General features: G+C 36.8%; 1 pseudogene; it reads right to left on the reverse strand.

Moving 5' to 3' along the window:
* Positions 1–4,000: 4,000 nt before the first annotated feature.
* LOC133053734 (olfactory receptor 5J3-like) lies at positions 4,001–4,991 on the reverse strand (annotated as a pseudogene).
* Positions 4,992–13,225: the final 8,234 nt, after the last annotated feature.

Below are 13,225 nucleotides of genomic sequence, written 5' to 3' on the forward strand. Positions count from 1 at the left end.
TGAGGTACTATTACATGCCAGTCAGGATGGCTGCTATCCAAAAGTCTACAAGCAATAAATGTTGGAGAGGATGTGGAGAAAAGGGAACCCTCTTACACTGTTGGTGGGAACGCAAACTAGTACAGCCGCTATGGAGAACAGTGTGGAGATTTCTTAAAAAAAACTGGAAATAGAACTGCCATATGACCCAGTAATCCCACTTCTGGGTATACACACCGAGGAAACCAGATCTGAAAGAGACATGTGCACCTCAATATTCATTGCAGCACTGTTTATAATAGCCAGAACATGGAAGCAACCTAGATGCCCATCAGCAGACGAATGGATAAGGAAGCTGTGGTACATATACACCATGGAATATTACTCAGCCATTAAAAAGAATTCATTTGAATCAGTTCTAATGAGATGGATGAAACTGGAGTCCATTATACAGAGTGAAGTAAGCCAGAAAGATAAAGGCCATTACAGTATGCTAACACATATGTATGGAATTTAGAAAGATGGTATTGATAACCCTATATGCAAAACAGAAAAAGAGACACAGATGTACAGAACAGACTTTTGAACTCTGTGGGAGAAGGCGAGGGTGGGACGTTTCGAAGAACAGCATCGAAACATGTATATTATCTATGGTGAAACAGATCACCAGCCCAGGTTGGATGCATGAGACAAGTGCTTGGGCCTGGTGCACTGGGAAGACCCAGAGGGATCGGGTGGAGAGGGAGGTGGGATGGGGGATCGGGATGGGGAATACATGTAAATCCATGGCTGATTCATGTCAATGTATGACAAAAACCACTATGATATTGTAAAGTAATTAGCCTCCAACTAATAAAAGTAAATGGAGAAAAATGATAACATCTGTACCTTATTTTTGCTTTTTTTCTCATTTTTATTTAAATCCTGTTTTAATCACATCTATCCATCCAGAAGTAAAAGTGCTCTCCCAGTGCATAAAAACCATTCCCTGTGTTTTTCACTTTGAAACATGTCCAGCATACAGAAAATAAACGACCCAATCAAACAATGGGCCAAAAAACTAAACAGACATTTCTCCAAAGAAGACATATGGATGGCTAACAAACACATGAAAAGATACTCAACATCACTCATTATCAGAGAAATGTAAATCAAAACCACAATGAGGTACCATTACACGCCAGTCAGAATGGCTGCTATCCAAAAGTCTACAGGCAATAAATGCTGGAGAGGGTGTGGAGAAAAGGGAACCCTCTTACACTGTTGGTGGGAATGCAAACTAGTACAGCCGCTATGGAGAACAGTGTGGAGATTTCTTAAAAAAACTGGAAATAGAACTGCCATATGATCCAGCAATCCCACTCCTGGGCATACACACCGAGAAAACCAGATCTGAAAGAGACACGTGCACCTCAGTGTTCATCGCAGCACTGTTTATAATAGCCAGGACATGGAAGCAACCTAGATGCCCATCAGCAGACGAATGGATAAGGAAGCTGTGGTGCATATACACAATGGAATATTACTCAGCCATTAAAAGGAATTCATTTGAATCAGTTCCAATGAGATGGATGAAACTGAAAAAAACATATTTTTATAAATTAAAAATAAATTTATATATATATTTATTTATTTATGAATATTAAGTACATAACATTTTACAATATGCAAGACACATTCATGCTTTCCCAAATTTTGAGATCTAATATTTGGTAACATTCATCTTAGAATAGTCTGCAAGCTCTGTTTAGTATACCATATCACATAACTGTTTTTTCAAATATTTTGATTCATATTATTTAAAATCTGAGATCCTTGAATTTGACTGAATTATACAACTTTTCATATTCTTTCTCTCTTGTAGGATTTCACTTCTTAACAAAGCTAATCTGCTTCTTTATTTATAATTGTATAACTAATAAGCATATATATGCATATGCTCTGTATATATTTACATATCTATGGATGAAACTCTAAAGCGGTATGTTCATTCTCTCTTTATAAGTAAACAAACTGTGTTTAGCAAATTTAAGTATCGTGTTTACTATTACAGAATTAAGACACACTATTCTTTCACGTGTATTGAAGTCTCTGTCTTGCTCCCATCACATGTTCAACTTTGGAAAGATTGTAGGTGACTGAAACAATATATACAGTGTAGGTTTGGGGATGTGCCCATTGTATTTTGTTTGCTTGCCCATTAAATACTTTGGATTCACCTTTGACTCCTCCCTCCCTCACCATCTTACCAGGTCTCTCATCAGTATATATCATTTATTTGTTTTCTCACAATTTTCACCATGACAGCGCTGGTCTAATGTACCATCAACTCTTGGTTAAATCATTGTGCAGACTCCTGCCTGGATTTCTGCCTTCCATTTTGCCATTCTATGGTCTATGCTTGAACCACTAGTGCAGGCAGAGTGAGTTTCTTAAATTGTAGTTTGGATCATGTCACTTTTCCGTCTGACTCCCGCTGTGCCTTTTCTTCACTCAAATTCTAAGCCTGTACATATACAGACATGGTCTGCACCTCTTTTCCTCTCTGGAAACATCTCCTATTTCACCTCTCTTTCCCTCTGTATTCCAGTTCTGATCTTTCTGTTATTTCTTGAATATCCTAGGAGATCTTTTCTTCCCAGAAAATCTTCCTTTAGAAATTCTTATGCTATGAGGATCTTACATCTATTGTTTTTTTCTCTTAACCAATTTATCTGCTAGTGACACAGGTTTGGTTCTTCTTAGTCATGTCAAACCTCTTTTTCTCAAAAGAAAGAGGAAGAAACCTTAATCTTTTCTCAAGTCTTGTGGGTAATTTTCATGAACTATCTCTTGAATATGTCCCCTTCTCTGTATTACTCTTCTTATCTATTTCAGAATAGCTTTTTCCTAATTTGTTCTTTTACTTTCCAAAATGTTGGTAACAGTGATAGCCTGGGAAATTTCTTAAAGAATGTTATTTGCGACTGATTCATACCAATGTATGACAAAACCCACTGAAATGTTGTGACATAATTAGCCTCCAACTAATAAAATAAATAAATTAATTAATTAAAAAAATAAAAAAACAAGTAAAGCACATTAGCTGTCATGGAAAGATGTCTAAGACATATAATGCATGTGGAGGAGTTGAAATAGACAATGTATCATGATTTGTGTAAAAACAAACAAAGCAATTAAAAAAGAATGGATTGGAAAAAAAAGAATGTTATTTGCACGTCATTGATACTCTCATTTATTAGCCATTGAGAGGGTATAAAATTTGTTACACTGTTATTAAAGGCCTTCATATATATGTCAGAAAATAGCTTGCTAGACCTATTTTCTACAGCTTTTGCTTTAGAATTCTAGCCTAGAACAAAATTCACATATTTGTTTATATGTTAATAGTCCTTCCCACTTACCTTAGTCCTCCATTACCAGATCCTCTAGCAAGCTTTAGTTCCATATATTGAATCTCTTTAGGTTTGGACCAAACAGAGTAACTGGTACGATAAAAAGTACTCAGTAAAAATGTGTTGAATGAGCAAATTCTAACTAATAAGCATTTTCTTAGCCATTTTTCTAAGCTATGTTTCTAAGATATTATAAGATATACAAAGTAAGCATAAAATTGAAGATATGGTGAGACTTGAGTGATGGCATTTTTAGAACGAAAAACCATGCCAATGAAACATTTCAATTTGTGTCTGCAATAGCAATGCATTTGCAAACACCTGTAGTTGGAGTTTTCTATTGATTTGAGTCAATGACAGTTTCTTCTAAATTCATGGTGAGTTCTTTCACAGTTTATCATGAGAATTTGTTAGGAAAAAAAAAATCAGTTTTTCAAGAATGAAGTTGCAAAACAATGAATGCTGAAATCGAGTGATTTTTAGTCTCCTTGTCAAACTCAACACTTATGTCTCAAATTGCATGAGTCTTAATTACAGTTTTGTTTGTTATTGTATTTGTTACACAATGTTCAAAAAATATATTTTCAGATCAATGTTAGATTGGCAAAGCCACGGAGAAAACTGCATCAAGTGGAGGTTCTCTTCTGCCATATTGACCGTTTTGCTGCATCTTTCACATCCTTATTCCTCAGACTATAAGTCAGTGGGTTTAGCATGGGGATCACCAATGTATAAAACACAGCAGAGACCTTCTCCTGTTCCAGGGAATACTGAGAATCACCAATGTATAAAACACAGCAGAGACCTTCTCCTGTTCCAGGGAATACTGAGAGCTTGGCTGGATGTAGCTGAAGGTCACAGACCCATAAAATAAGGTTACAGCTGTCAGATGGGAGGCACAAGTGGAAAAGGCTTTGTGCCTTCCCTCAGCTGTGCTGATTCTCTGGATGGCAATCATGATGTGAATATAAGAGACCATGATGATAATAAAAGTGTTGCAATGACTCCAGAGAATATCAAAAGCAGCATTTCATTGTTATGAGCATCTGAACAAGAGAGCTTCAGAAGAGGGGGAATGTCACAGAAATAATGATTCACGATGTTAGGACCACAGAAGTCGAGTTTTAGCAAACCTATTGTGTGTGTCAGGGAGTTAATGAGCCCTCCCAAGTAAGATAAAAGAACCATCTGAATACAAACCCGTCGGGTCATAATGACTGTATATAATAGGGGCTTGGCTATTGCTACATAGCGGTCATAAGCCATCATAGACAGGAGAACACCTTCTGTGGTTACATACAATGCAAAAAAGAAACTCTGTAGAACACATCCAGTAAAGGTGCTGGACTTGTGTTCTGAAAGGAAATTGACAAGCATTTTAGGAGCAAAGACAGTAGAGTAGCAGATATCACAAAAAGAGAGGTTGCTGAGGAAGAGGTACATTGGAGAATGCAGCTGGGCATTTAGGCAGATCAATATGATCATCGCCCAGTTGCCTATCAGAGTGATAGAATAAATAAAGAAAAAAAGCAGAAAGAGAGGGACCTGCAATTTAGAATTTTCAGTTAAACCTACCAGAAGGAATTCCTTCACACCTGTGTGATTCCAGTCTGCCATGCATTCAGGTTTATATAGCTCTTTAGCTGCAGAACAAGATGGTATCACTCAGAGAAATATATATGTATGTATAATGATTTCTCCATGATCTGGTGTCCATAATAACAGGAAGCATCTAGGTTTAGCCTGTAATTAGATGAAAAAAGAAATTAGCTTCAGCAACAGACCATGTGTTTGTTAGACATTACATTTATAATGACTCACATTTTTGAAACTAGAAATTATTTTATTCCTTCCTTCTCAGTTTCCACATAGTCAACATTGCAATAAGGAAACTATCTTAGATCATGAAACTGCTAATTGGTAAAACTGACATTCTAACCCATATATGGCTTATACCAACCACCTGACTTGGCCAACGACACATACAAGTTCTCTGCTTACAAGGGCTACAAAGTCTGTAATAGAAATGATTTCCTTACCTGTGGCTAACCTATTCCAATTTTTTAAAATATCCAGTTAACTTTGGACACTCTTTCATAATATTCAACTCCTTTTGTTTACAAATCTTAAACATCAGAAACTTTTGCCTCACCCATGCTCAGATTCCCCACTTCGACAAACAATGGCTGTGCCTTCCACGATATTTGAAACAGGAGGAAGTGATAGAGACATATTTTCATTTGCTATTTAGTGTTAAAGCCCATCAAAAACTAGCAGTGTAATTTATTTGATAAATTTTTATATCACACTTTTGTATTTGCCTTCCCATCTTTTTTATTATTATTATTTTTTAATCAACAGGAAAACAACAAACCCAAAAACTTCATGTAAGGAGGTAGGCTGTGACTGTGAAGTGTCAAAACTATTACCTTCACATCTCTGAGGGTTTTTGATTGTTTTGTTTGTTTGTTTGTTTGTTTGTTTGTTTTTACTAGGATTAAAATAACAAAACCCAAAAAACTTCATGTGAAGCGGCAAGGTGTGAGTGTGAAGTACCAAAATTATATTGGTCAGATATGTGTTGCTTTTAAAAAATGTAGGCTGTCACTCAATTTCACTTGCATTTTTGGCATGATATAATATTAACTCAATAATATTTATGATTCAATATCAATAAATTAACCATTTGTATATATTTTCATATATTTAATATATGCTGTTTATTACATGAAGCCTTCCCAAAGAGCACCACTCTAAAGAACCTTGTTTTATTGCAGGGGACACTAAAGATCCTGGTTTGATCACTGGGCTGGGGAGATCCCTTGAAGGAGGGCATGGCGACCCACTCCAGTATTCTTGCCTGGAGAATTGTGATGAACAGAGGAGCCTGGCTACACATGACTGAGGAGACTTAGCACACATGCACGCACACTTACTACATATATATTACTACTTTCTGCCAAGAAATGCTATATTTATTAGACATGAACAAGAAAAATGTCATGCTCTCAAAGTGTTTACATGTTATTAGAGAAATGAATCAAATAAGCATCTATTGATATTTCACATACAACAAGGGTGAATACTATGAAGAAAAGTAATGAAGGAGAGGGTGAATAGAAAGAGTTGGTAGTTACTTTACTCTGTTGAGTATTAGTTTCTTATTGCTGCTGCAACAAGTTCCCAAGAATTGGTGGCTTAAAATAACAAGCATGTATTTTATGCAAGACACTGGGATAGGCGTTATACATCTCAAGAGGGATGTTTGAGTTGTGCTCTCAAGGAACTTGAAGTTTATGGAGATCAGGATATGGATAAGCCTGGGGTGCAAAATTCAGGTATCGTTAAACAAAACCAAAATCTCCATTCTATTAGTACAGAGGTTCATCACTCACAAACTGAGATTATAAGCTTCACCTTGTCTATATTTTAGATCAATGAATTTGGGAATCCAAGCTTACTATATCCAGGAAAAAGAAGAAATAATTTGTTGGAAAATATAAGTATCTTTTTTTTCCTGTTAAAATATCTAGATTGTAAAATACAGAATGGTTTATTATAATTTGGTACTAGGTGTCCAATCGTTTGTGACCTCATGGACTGTAACCCACCAAGCGCCTCTGTCCATGGGATTATCCCAGCAAGAATACTGGAAAAGATTGCATTTCCTCCTCCAGGGGATCTTCCAGACCCAGGGATAAACCCCTGTGTCTTGTGTCTCCTGCGTTTTGGGGAGGATTCTTTCACCAGTGTGCCCCATGGGAAACTCAAAAGCACATTGATGTCGTTTTTAATGGGATTTTTTTTTCCTTGTGAGGATTCTTAGTGTAATGGGGACATCACGTCACTGGTGTGTTAGGACTAGGATTGAAACAGGCTGGAACTTGAGACTTGGGACTCTTTGCTACAGTGCTTGCATGTGGACAAATTTCTCCTTGAGCCATAAAATACAAAGAAACTATGAAGGACTCAAAGATAACTGTGCACATTCACAGTTGGGGCCAATTGTGGACAACAAGACACAAAAATACGAACCCTGTCCCTCCCCACCTCAAAAATAAAAATAAAACCAAGAACCCAACTGCCACTTCTAAAGATCTGGGAGCAAAACTATGGTGTTGGGGGCCAAACCAGGTTACTTTGCGTGCCCCCTGCATTTACACCACCAAAAGGGTGGGCAAGCCATGTAAGTCATCCCTCCAGCCTGACTCTTGGGACCCACCTCTACTCTCACCCCATCAAAGGAAGAGCTTGCTCCCCTTTGAGGAGCAAGCAAGGGAACCTATAATTGTTTTCACTCCCCCAACCCCACTGCATCAGGGTCACAATAAAGCCTTGCCAGAATTTCTTGTCTAGCCTCATCAATTTCTATTGATTAAGGAGGGTCAAAATTCTGATCGGTGAGAAGATGGACTGAGTTCCAATATAACTCTTCCTTTGACCTGTTGCATATTCTATATAATAATAAAAAGAAACAAAGAAAACATATGTGTATAAAGTTTCCATTCATTATTCAGAGAAAGAGGGAAAAACGAAGTTCTGTGCCAGTTTAATTAGCATAAGTCTTCACATGGAGGATGTAGCAGTGACCTGAAGCACAATACTGATAAACGTGCCTCAACGCCAGGACACAGGAAAACCAGGTGAGAATCCAACAGGTTAAGCAGCGAGAGTTACAGCAACAGCTTTATCAATGGAAACCATGATGGAAAACTCCAGATAGAGAAAAGTGCTACATTGCACGAAAGTATGATTTTCTCTCATGCTGTTAGAATTACAGCTAGAGCACAGAGTCATTCTGTCACTAAATTCAAGATTTCTGATATCAACCAATATCATTTATCTGATAAAATTAGAGTCTGCTTTTGAACAGTAATAATGGTGAGCATTCCCTTAGGAAAAAGAACTACTGGAAACATTTTTGTGACCGAAAGACATACTCGAATGCAATTCTTCCAAATCTCAGAAAGATATCCTGAAAAGTGAAGATCCCCCAGAGGAAAATATTTGTTTAAAAAATATGAAATTCCTTCACTGTGGTTTACTTTTTACTTGTAACTCCAAATGTACATTAGAAAAAAACACAATCAACAATGATCAAGGTCACAATAATAAAGGTAATGGTGAGAGAAATCACAAAGTTAAAAGCATTTTTCAGGATAATAAAAAAGTGATCCCAGCCAAGTACCAAAACAGTCAAAACAATTTCAAAACAATGGGATAACTATGCTGTAAAACAAAACTGAACTATCTCACTATATTCTCTCATGAAGCTTTGCTTCCTAAATATGATTATGTTTCTACAATATTTACAACTGAAATTGTTAAATATTATGTGTCAGCATTGCATTTCATTTTTATTTTGTTCTTGTTGCTACAGAATATTGTATACAGGTACATATAGAATTGATTGCATGCTATATGAACTATTTGTTATTTATAAATTCATAGCTATGCAAATTTATAAGTATAAAAATATGCATTTCCATGTTTAGCTACTCAGCTGAATCCAACTCTTTGGTGACCCCATGGACTGTAGTCTACCAGGCCCCTCTGTCCTTCAGATTTTTCAGGCAAGGACACTGGTGAGGGTTGCAGTATTTCCTTCTCCAGGAATTCTTCCCGATTCAGGGATTGAACCTTCATCTCATGTGTCTCCTGCACTGCAGGCAGACTCTTTACCTACTGAGCCATGGAGAAGCTTGTATATAAATATACTTATAGCTTAAAGTAATATAAACTATAATTTTATGATTAAAGTTGTTTATAAAACATCAATACACACACACACATAGAAACTTAAATAGCAGTCATTAATAAAAATTTAAAAAGAAATACTATCAACAACCACCACCTTGACATAATGAAAGACTCAAAACTACATAGATCATACTATCTAATTTTAAAATAAGACATATTGGGAATTTCCATGGTCCAGTGGCATTCTTACTCCCAGGACTCCAGGCTGGATCCCTTGTTGGGGAACTAAGATCCTGTAAGCATCACAATGTGGTCAAATAAAATAAAATAATAAAAAAAATAATACGTATTTATTTGTAGACAACTTTATCCAGGCACACTGGATTTGCAGTGGGAAGAAGTAGCAGCTTGTAGCAAAAGCAGTCCTGAGCTCTGGAGATCAAGTCTCTGTGTGCATCCCAGCTTTTGTTACAGACAGGATGCAATGATAAACTCAAGAAAAGTAGAAAGTAATTCTTTAAATAATATTATTAGAACTATAAAACAAAGGTAGAATAAAATAGTTTTTTATTAACAAAACTATTGCTAATAACATTAGGAAGAAATGCTTTTTCTTGTATTATAGCCAAATAAATTAAAATTCTGAGATATAACATTCTACTTTCCATAGAATATCTAATTTACCGCAACTGTGAAAATGGCTTTAAGTTACCATGTGTTAAAATAAAAGCTTTAAAGTGTTAATCTTCAGTTGTGTCTGACTCTGCGAGTCCATGGGCTGTAGCCTGCCAGGCTCCTCTGTCCATGGAATTTTCCAGGCAAGTACTGGAGTGGATTGCATGTCCTTCTCCAGGAGATCTTCCCAATCCAGGAAATGAACCCAGGACATTGTGGACAGATTTTTTACCATCTGAGCTCCCCGGGATGCCCCACATTAAATACCATAACAGTACATAGACACATGAAAATATTGAACATGTGTACCAAATAAATAGTTCCCATTCTCCAAAAAAAAAAAAAAAAAAAAAAGAGAAGAAAGCATTTAAAAGATAAATGAAACACAGACTAGGACATTGTTATTTGGCTGTTTGAGAAAACTACTAAAATCACACAGATGGTAAGAGATTTTTAGTGTGAAGTAACAGGCAATGTCAAACTTTTAAATAAAACTATTGCCACTTCCTAAACATACTCACAGTTAAGCAAAGTCCAGAGTAAGCAGAAGATCTAGAAAAGACCAAGTTTTCATGATCTTAATGGACTGATTATTGAAAGTAAAGCTTAATTATGTTTGCTTCTTTTTCTTTGGGGCCACAGTTAGTATTAATAACTCCTTGTGTAGATGTGAATCTCAAATGTCCACAGGCTGAATCATTAGCATCCTTTCTATTCTCTTGAGACTGAAGCTAATCCAAACTGCAAGCTGTCTCAATGGTTGTTCAGTAGGTGCCTCTGCTCTCACTTTTTATGTAAAATAAATTTATTTTTTAGATAAAGCAATTTAAAAAACATGTTCTCTAAAACTTAAACATCTTGGGATATGGTGCAACACAGATGCAATTGCAATTGCATCTAAATGACATTGCAGAAACTAAAGATGTGTGTTTCAATGACATAGACACTACTAAGACAAATGTCCAAGTATTCTAATAGTGAAACAGCTGCAGTTGTCCTCTTCCCTGTAAAATGGAGCCATTCAAACATACTTTATTTACCTCATTGATTCATTATGAAATTGACCCAGTGACTCAATGTTAAAGAATCCACCTGCAGTACAAGAGACACGGTTTGAACACTGGGTCAAGAAGATCCCCTGGAGTAGGAAATGGCAACCCTCTCCAGTATTCCTGCCTGGGAAATCCCAAGGACGGAGGAGCCTGTTGGGCCACAGTCTATGAGGTCGCAAAGAGTCAGACATGACTGAGTAACTAAACAACAGTTCACATCATACTCCAAAATTTCAACAATCATTCACATTAAAGTTTTATGAGAGGTTACACATCACACATGAAATTAATTCAATTGTATGCTCTGTTTTTGGTTTATTAGTATAATCAGTTCAGTCACTCAGTCATGTCTGACTCTTGCAACCCCATGGACTGAAGCATGCCAGGCCTCCCTGTCCATCACCTGCTCCTGGAGTTTACTTGAACTTATGTCCATTGAGTTGGAAATGCCATTCAACCATCTCATCATCCATCTTCATCTTCTCCTCCTCCTTCCAATCTTTCCCAGCATCAGGGTCTTTTCAAGTCAGTCAGTTCTTCGCATCAGGTGGCCAAAATATTGGATTTTCAGCTTCAACATCAATCCTTCCAATGAATATTCAGGACTGATTTCCTTTAGGATGGACTGGTTGGATCTCTTTCCAATCCAAGGGACTGTCAAGAGTCTTCTCCAACACCACAGTTCAAAAGCATCAATTCTTTGGTGCTCAGCTTTCTTTATAGTCCCAACTCTCACATCCATACATGACTACTGGAAAAACTATATCTTTGACTAAATGGACTTTTGTTGGCAAAGTAATGTCTGTTTTTTAATATGCTGTCTAGGTTGGCCATAACTTTTCTTCCAAGGAGTAAGTGTCTTTTAATTTCATGGCTGCAGTCACCATCTGCAGTGATTTCAGAGACTAAAAAAAATAGTCTCTCACTGTCTCCATTGTTCCTCCATCTATTTGCCATGAAGTGATGGGACCAGATGCCATGATCTTAGTTTTCTGAATGTTGAGTTTTAAGCCCTGCCAATGCAGATAGATGTAAGAGTTCAACCCCTGGGTTGGGGAGTTCCTCTGGACAAGGGCAAGGCAACCCACTCCAGTGTTCTTGCCTGGAGAATCCCATGAACAGAGGAGCCTGGGAGGCTGCAGCCCATAGGGTCTCAGAGAATCAGATATGACTGAAGTGACTTAGCATGCATGTATGCAAGATATGATAAAACCATGTTTTCATTTGTTTGTTTGTTTGTTTTTACCACACTGGTGACTAATTTTGTATAAAAATACAACGAAGCATAGGCATATATAGTTAGGACTAATAGTGATGTATCAGTTAAAAGGACTACGTGTACTCCCTACCATACTTAACAGTGTTTGCAGTTACTAAAACAAAATATGGATTCTCAATGTTATTTCTGAATCTCCACTCTTATCAAGGTGGCAAATGTTACCTCATGTTTTTCAAAAATATATATTTTTATTTACTTCTGAGAAAAAAATTAGTTATGGATAAATTGTTTGAATGAGAAACTACCCTACAATTGCACTCACTTCAGATTCTAACAATGTAATGTTCAAAATCCTTCAAGCAAGGCTTTAGCAGTATGTGAATCAAGAACATTCAGATGTATACGCTGGGTTTAGAAAAGGCAGAAGACCAGAGATCAAATTACCAATATTTATTGGATCATAGAAAAAGCAAGATAATTCCAGAAAAGCATCTACTTCCGCTTCATTGAATACACTAAAGCCTTTGACTGTGTGGATCACAACAAACTGTGGAAAATTCCTCAAGAGATGCAAATACCAGTCTATCTTACCTGTCTCCTGAGAAACCTATGTGCAGGTCAAGAAGCAACAGTTAGAACCTTACATGGAACAACGGACTGGTTCAAAATTGGAAAGAGTATGTCAAGGCTGTATATTGTTGCCTTGCTTATTTAACTTATATTCAGAATATATCATGTGAAATACCAGACTGGATGGATCACAAGCTGGAGTCAAGATTGCTGAGAGAAATACCAACAACCTATTAGATATGCAGATGATATCACTCTAATGGCAGAAAACAAAGAGGAACTTAAAGGGCTCTTGATGAGGGTGAAAGAAGAGACTGAAAAAGCTGGTTTAAAACTCAGAATGCAAAAAGCTAAGATCATGGCATCTAGCCCCATCATTTCATGGCAATTAGAAGAAGAAAAAGTGGATACAGTGACATGCCGTTTTATTTTCTTGGGCTCCAAAATCACTGCGGACAATGACTGTAGCCATGAAGTTAAAACATGCTTGCTGCTTGGAAGGAAAACTATGACAAATCTAGACAGTGTATTAAAAAGCAGAGACATCACTTTGCCCACAAAGGTCCATATAGTCAAAACTATGTTTTTTTCAGCAGTCATGTATGGATGTGACAGTGGTCCATAAAAAAGGATGA

The sequence above is a fragment of the Dama dama genome, unplaced genomic scaffold (assembly GCF_033118175.1).
Source record: "Dama dama isolate Ldn47 unplaced genomic scaffold, ASM3311817v1 ptg000184l, whole genome shotgun sequence".
NCBI lineage: Eukaryota > Metazoa > Chordata > Mammalia > Artiodactyla > Cervidae > Dama > Dama dama.